The sequence below is a fragment of the Myotis davidii genome, unplaced genomic scaffold (genome assembly GCF_000327345.1).
Source record: "Myotis davidii unplaced genomic scaffold, ASM32734v1 scaffold214, whole genome shotgun sequence".
In the NCBI taxonomy this organism is placed as follows: Eukaryota; Metazoa; Chordata; class Mammalia; order Chiroptera; family Vespertilionidae; genus Myotis; species Myotis davidii.
The window spans coordinates 1065605-1072845 of record NW_006285782.1 but is presented as its reverse complement, the minus strand read 5'-3'; positions in this window follow the sequence as shown (position 1 = coordinate 1072845).

The following is a 7241-nucleotide window of genomic DNA, read 5'->3' as shown; positions in this document are numbered from 1 at the left end:
AATCAGATTAAGACAGAGCTGAGAAAGTGAGTTGATGCTGTTTCTCTAAGATTCCCAGTTCTTTCCTGCCCCAGGACATTGGCACTTGCTTTCTGGGTGCCTGAAATATTCTCTTACTTGCTCTTAGCAGGGCTGACTTCTCTCTTCTGTCCTGACTCAAATGTCTCCTCTGCGCTGAGGCCGCCTTTCCTGACCTGTTTGTGTTAAAGTGGCATGCCTACCCTCTCCCCCAACTCGGCTCACTGTCCAGTTTATTTCTCACATCAACTTGTTGTGATCTGAATTAATGTGTTTGCTTGTTAATCTCTTTCTCTCATCACTTCCTGAAGGAAAATCTTGTCTGTCCTGTTTACCACTATCACCCCACTGCCTGGGAGAGTCCCTAGTTGCATAGATGTCCAATCCATCCTTCAGAAATGAGTGAATGACTGTGGTTGGTGAAAGTCTCAGTCCTATAATGCTTTAACATTTGAGTCCGTACAATGCTTAAAAAATAGCCAACAGGCTGCCCTCTTGCTGCTGACTCTAGATCTACTCTTTTATCATATCCACAACCAAAGGAAACATTACCTCTCATGTCTTTCCCGTGTGGAAAGTTCCAGAGAAGTGATGTAGGCTAAAAGGTGAAGGAAGGAGTATCTAAGCAAAAGTCACATCACACTCGACCATATTGTTTGGCAAACTTTCCATTCAAACCAGGACTGTTCAGCCAAACAGCTACACAAACAAGCAAATCTTAGTTAAATTAGAAAACGCAGGTGGAGACGCCCCGAGTGTGCTGTTTTCTGCTTGTTAAGTAAAGATTGATTGAATGAACGGGTTGTAGAACACCCAAACCAACAGGGAGATAAACCACCAGGAGTAAAGGGAATTGTTTTTTTCATCTAGAAAAAGTCAGAGAAATATGACAAAAAGAAGATAAGGTTCAGTAACAGAAACTCTATTTTTACAATAGGTATGAATATGTTAAATTTTCCTGGGCTCAGTGGATAGAGGTCGACCTGCGGACTGGAGGGTCCCAGGTTCAATTCCGGTCAAGGGCATGTACCTGGGTTGCAGGCATATCCCCAGTGGGGAGTGTGCAGGAGGCAGCTGATCGATGTTCTTCTCTCATCAATGTTTCTAACTCTCTATCCCTCTCCCTTCCTCGCTGTAAAAAATCAATAAAACATATTTTTTTTAAAAAATTTTTGCTGGGGTCCAGCCCCAGTGGGTCCAGGGGTTCACCAAGGTGTGGATGGAGTCTGAGAAGAAGGGATGACATGGAGACAGTGTTCAGGTGATCATCATAGCCAGGTTCTTCACTTTACTGTTATCTAACATCTGTATTTATACTATTTGGTCTTAATCCTATCCATTCTATTCAAAAGGTTAGGGCATTTCTTATCCCCATTCCAAGGTTACTCTATTGTTCTATTAAGCTACAAGGTAGCTTAAGCGTGATTGTTCGTAGTTAAAGTGATTAACTACTCTCCCCCTCCCCCCACACACACTTAGTTAAGGGGTTTACTGATAAAAATCCTCACCTGCGGAAACAACTTTTCTTGGAGAGGTGACTTTGGTTAAAACACACAGAATACCACATGAGCTCACTCATTTATGGATAATAAAGACCTTTATAAACTTATGAACAAAAATAGATACAGAGGCAGAGCTGCCTCGAACAGACTGTCAAACTACAGCAGGAAGGCTGGGGAGGGTGGGAGGGCACGAGGGGGGTGGGTAAGAGATCAACAAGGACTTGTGACATAAGACACTGGGGGGTAGGGGAGGCCAGGGGATTGTCAAGGGCGGGGGGAAAAAAGGAGACATATGTAATACTCTTTGTAATACTTTAAGCAATAAAAAAAAGAGAAGAAGAAGGCAAGCAAACACACCAAGAACAGCATGCCATATACGCCAGGTCCCTTGAAACATCCCTGCAGGGACTGCCTCAAGCAGCCAGGGTGGATCGGCTTCCAGCAAAATTTACCTGTTAAAAGAAAGTAAATTGTCATCTTCCTACTGAGCAAGGACACTGTCCTATCCCACAACTTATTATTTCATGGGCTAACCCTTTCTGGGAGCTTGCAGTTCTTCTGGAATTGTGCTAATATTTGGGGAACAATACTCTGGTGTCCCTGAAGGGTGCTTCATAAAAAAATTATGGGGTGGCCCTGGCCGGTGTTGCTCATTGGGTAGAGCACCAGCCTACACACCAAAGGGTCTCAGGTTTGATTCCCGGTCAAGGGCACATCCTATCCTCACCCCCAGGTCAGGGCATATGTGGGAGGCAACCAATCGGTGTGTCTCTCTCACATCAGCGAAATTGCCTTATTGTAAAAATCTTTTGACTACAGATTTGGGGTAAAACTGTGCTGTTAGGGTTAATTCCGGCAGGCCTGGAATTAGCCTCAACTGTCTTACTGAAGTTAGAAATGTAATTCCGTGACGAGTTGCCCTGGTATTGGTGAGGCCCCTGGAGGATTCTGGCACTGGGGCTCCCTGTGTAGCAAGAAGGTCTGTGTGGGCGGTGGAGTATCAGAGGCCCTAGCTTCGACTCCGTTTGGGGCTCCGTGAACTTCCTAGAACTGATTCCCTGAAGCCAGTGATTTTCAACTGGTGTTGCCACAAGAATTTTTAAAACAAGCAATACCAGCCAAGGGCACTGACCTCTTTTCCCTTAGATTGTCCAATTTAAAAATGACAACAGCCAACACAACAATAGATGTCGGTGTGAATGAACCAAAAGTATACCTATTTCTGCCCTGGCCGGTGATGCTAAGAGCATCAGCTAGGGACCAAAGGGTTGAGGGTTTGATTCCCAGTCAAGGGCATGTACCTGGGTTGTAGGTTCCATCCCTGGCCTGTGTTGGGGCACATGCAGGAGGCAACCAATCGATCTTTTTCTCTTCTCTCTCTCTCTCTCTCTCTCTTTTTCCTTCTCCCTGTCTCCCTCTCTTCCTTCTCCCTCCCTCCCATCCAATCTCTCAAAAAATAAAATATATCCTCAGGTGAGGATTAGAAAAAAATTATACATTTCTTTTTGTGAGATCTGCAAAAAAAATATCTTTTTTGGTGTGCTACTAGTAATTACTTTATGTGTGCCATAGATGGAAAAGGTTGAAAATCGCTGCTTTAGACTATTCTTGCTCCTTCATCCTTTATAAAGTCCTGGACAGGACCACGGTCGTGTCTCCTTTTGTACTAGAAACAGGAGGGAGCTTCCCGTGGGCACAGAACAGCGGACGCAGGAGGTGGTGGCCTTGACATGGGCAGCTGAGGTGGGAAGAGTGCTGTCGATTTCAGGAGGAGAGAGAAGGCTTAATAGTTTCCAAGAAGGGCAGGCAGATAAAGACAGAGAGCAGAATTTGCATCTTGCGTTTTCCCCACCAATCTTTTTTTTCTCTCTCTCCTTTCCCTTTGGCTCCTAGGAGCTCCAAGGTCTTGTGCTCCTGCTTCTGGCCCTGTACCCCGCAACCAGCCAGCACTGCCCCTAGTGGCCTGCTGGTGACTCTCCCTACTACCTGGGCTGCACACAGAAATCTTGAGACCAGGCGGAAGTTGCCGTCCACTGTCCGTGTTAACATACAAACTGGGAGAATATTGCATTTATTTGCGAGAAGAGGGGGTCCCCATTATCCCTTGCATCTCCGCGTTCCACAGTAATCCTTAAATTCCCATTTCTAGGGTGTCCCGGTGGCCATGACAAGCACTGTCCTTGACAAAGGAAGTCTAGAAACAGCCAGGGTTGGGATATTCCCAGAGAACTTGTATTAAAAATAAGTAGTGGAGGTTTCTCTCTCTCTCTCCACTCCTTCGGACCAAGACAGCTTAGAAATGCCTTTACAGCGCACACCGTCTTTCCGGTCTCAGTGGGAAATAAAACTGCGGAGTCACCCTGGCACACCCAGCGCCCAATACTAACTGAGCATCAACGCCCACACAGGTGGGCACATAATCAGAAGCCCCAGCTGTGCAGGGGTGACCTGCGCTAACGCGCGGGGCATGCGGACACCTGAGGTCGGTGGCGGAAAGAGCCAGAGGTGGAGAAGTGGAGCTAAAGCCTTTCCTGGCCTGGACCGGCCCCAGCACTTTCAGGTGTGGCCTCCCGCGCCTGTCCAGGGCAGGGCGGGCCTGCACTTCAGACTCCGGCCAGCAGAGAGCAGCACCCGCCCATGTGCCTAGCTTTCCGTATACATGTAAGGCAATGTAAGGCAACGCCGGCCTCTGGCAGCGCTGCCCGGGGGAAGGCTACCAGCTCTGACAAAGCCCCGCTGGGCGTGTGCAATGAAAAGCCACTGGCGCATAACCTGGAACGCAAGCGCCGGGCAGCTCCAGACCAAGGCAGTGTTCAGAAGCGGGGAGTTTTTTGTCTCTGAACCCTCACCGCTTCCTGGTGTTCTCTAAGTGTGGCCTGGGGGGGGGGTGGGGGGGGGGGGGGGGGGGGGGCGGAAGCATCTGCCTGAGCTGGGAGTATGTCAGAAATGCAGGACTTCACGCCCCGCCTCGGGCCCCCTGAGCCAGAACCTGCATTTTCACAAGCTGCCCAGGTGATGCGTGTTCACATTGAAGGCCGAAAAAAACACTGAACTACCTCTTAAGTCCACACACGTGCCACCCAGAAACTACCCTGTTGCATGAGCCCAACCTCTCTCCCCACCTCACCCCCACCCCCGGCCCCTGCCACAGGCAGAAGCTTACTGCTGGCTTCAGGCTTCATGACAGTAGCCTGAAGTGAGCAGCTCTGAGATGTCCTCTGCCCCCAACTCAGGGGACGCCCCAACCACCCAGCTCTATTTGTTTTGGGTAACTGCCCAGCAGGGGGACGTTGGGACTGGGTGCTCCTCAAAGATTGAACACCTATTAGCATCCACAGAGCACAGATGGAAATATATGGCTTTTGAGTACAAAACCATTGCTTTCCTCATTTGCATTTGGTAGTTGGTTCCTTGTAAGAGTGAAAAGAAACAAGCCAACACCTTCTTCAATTATGTTGCACTTTGTCAGCTCAGGGTGGGTGTTTCACACCTCACACTTCTCCCAGGACGCTCACACCTCTCTGACGGAGGACCGATGCCTATAGTGATTCCTCTCCTGGTCCAAATCCTGCGTTCTGTCGGGGGAGCTGCTCTGAGCTGACTGTTGAGGAGAAAGCAAATGTTCAGCAAAGTTCTCTTGGGGAGTGAGTGCTTGCTAGAAGCTTCCTCCAAAGGTATTTGTCTTTGTACAGATTAAGGGCTCTTGAGAAGTGGCTTCAGAGGGATTTTGGTGGGAAAAGGCTTCCCCGGACCCTCAGGTGGATCCTCGGAGATGGGTGCCTGGCCCCAGAGCTGTGTGAGAGGCCCTTTGGGAAGCCGGAGGTCGCTGTGGGAGCTGCTGGTGTGTGAATCCTGGCCCCCACCTGGAAAACAGGTCTTTCTGAAGGCGCCCTGGATGGAAGAGGCACCCACAGGAGCGAGACAGCCTGCTCTGATAACAGATAAGGGAGGCGAATGCCTGCTGAGTGGGTCCCCCCTCATTCCTCGCTGCCTGCCCTTTGTTCTCTCTCTCACCTCCCCACTGTCTTATAGGTGGCAGGAAGCAGAGTCCTAGACGCTGTGTGAAAGCCCTAACTCCTTTCCTTAAGGAAGTACATGCAGGAAGGGAAGAGGAGGAACTGACTGTTAGGTAGGACCAGGGTCTCAGTCTGGGCCTTCTTACTAAGTGTTATTCTTGCTAAATGTAGCAGTATATTTGCAGATGCAGCAGCAAACAGCATGAGCTGACAGGAACCCAACCTGAGAACTGTAGCCAACTGCAAAGAAGAAATCAACACGTAATTGACCAAATAGTGTATGTAAGCAATGGCTTCCTTTCTCCCTTTCTTTTCTCTACCTCCCTCCCTCCCTCCCTCCCTCCCCCTCTCTCTCCCTTCATGCTCACACTGGGCCCTTTCTTGTTTCCTCTGTGTTAAGAAGCAATTATAATATAAACTCATTATATCAACAGTGCTGCTTTAATCTGTATTTCCCCCCATCCCTTCTCTATGACTCACCTCAATGTTTTCGGTCTCCCAAGCCCAGGCCCAGTCCCCATGCGTGTTCTGGTCCTTTCTTCATAAGCAAACCCATTGGAAACGGATTCACATTGAGCCATAGTGACTTACGGAGCCAGGAGCTACCTTTTTCAGGCAATTTGCATTTAAAAGACATATATATGTGGAATATTACTTGGTCATGAAAAAGAACGAAATCATTTGCATAGCACGGATGGACCTAGAGGGTATTATGCTAAATGGGAAAAAAAAGTGGTACATACACGTAAATTATTAATGTTTTTAGGTCATTACATTTTGGGATAATTGTTATATAATAAATGTTACTGGATACAGTTTTAAATCTAAAGAGCAAAATGAATGAACAAACAGAACGGAAACAGACTCATAGACACAGGGAACAGACTGATGGCTGCCAGAGGGGAGGGAGGCCAGAGGGCTGGATGAAAAAAAGGTGAAGGGATTAAGAAGTACAAAGTGGTGATTGCAAAATAGTCACCGGGATGCAAAGTACAGCATAAGGAACATAATCAATAATATTATTCTACCTGTTACGGTGCCAAGTAGGTACTAGACTTATCAGGGGGATCATTTGGTAAATTACATAAATGTTTAACCACTATGTATACAACTGAAACTAATATAAAATAATATTGAATGTCAACTGTACTTGAAAAAGAAAAGAAAAGAAAGAAAAGCCTGGAGCTGAGCCGAAATCTTGAGGATATTTGGTCTGACAGAGAAGGTCTGAGAGGTGAGGTGGTTTTATTATTTCATCCACGGAGAAGGTTGGATTCAAGGTCGAGTAAAAGGAGAGAGGGCGCTGAGTACGTCCTCATCTCAAGGGCATTTGCCTCTCCCTATTCCCTCTACTTTTGAATTTCCCCACCTAGAAAAGCGCTGGGCCCAGGGTAGACAATCAATAATTCAAGTGAGAGGTAAGAATGTGCAAACCTACCGGAGTGGTGGTGAGGGTGGGTTCTTGGGAAGATGTACACAGAAAACGACCGAAGCCGTGGACACTGAATTATTGATAGGACATCGGAGATGGCCGGTGACTCGACACTGGCGTGTACTGCCACCCACAAGGCAACTCTGGCCCCTGAATTTCTGAATCTAAGACTTCTGTCCGTGTGAGCACATTTCTTGTAAAACAGGTTAAGCTTAATTTCCTAAAGAAAATTGGAGAACCGTTTAGAAAATTGTCTTTCATGTTTGTGACTTT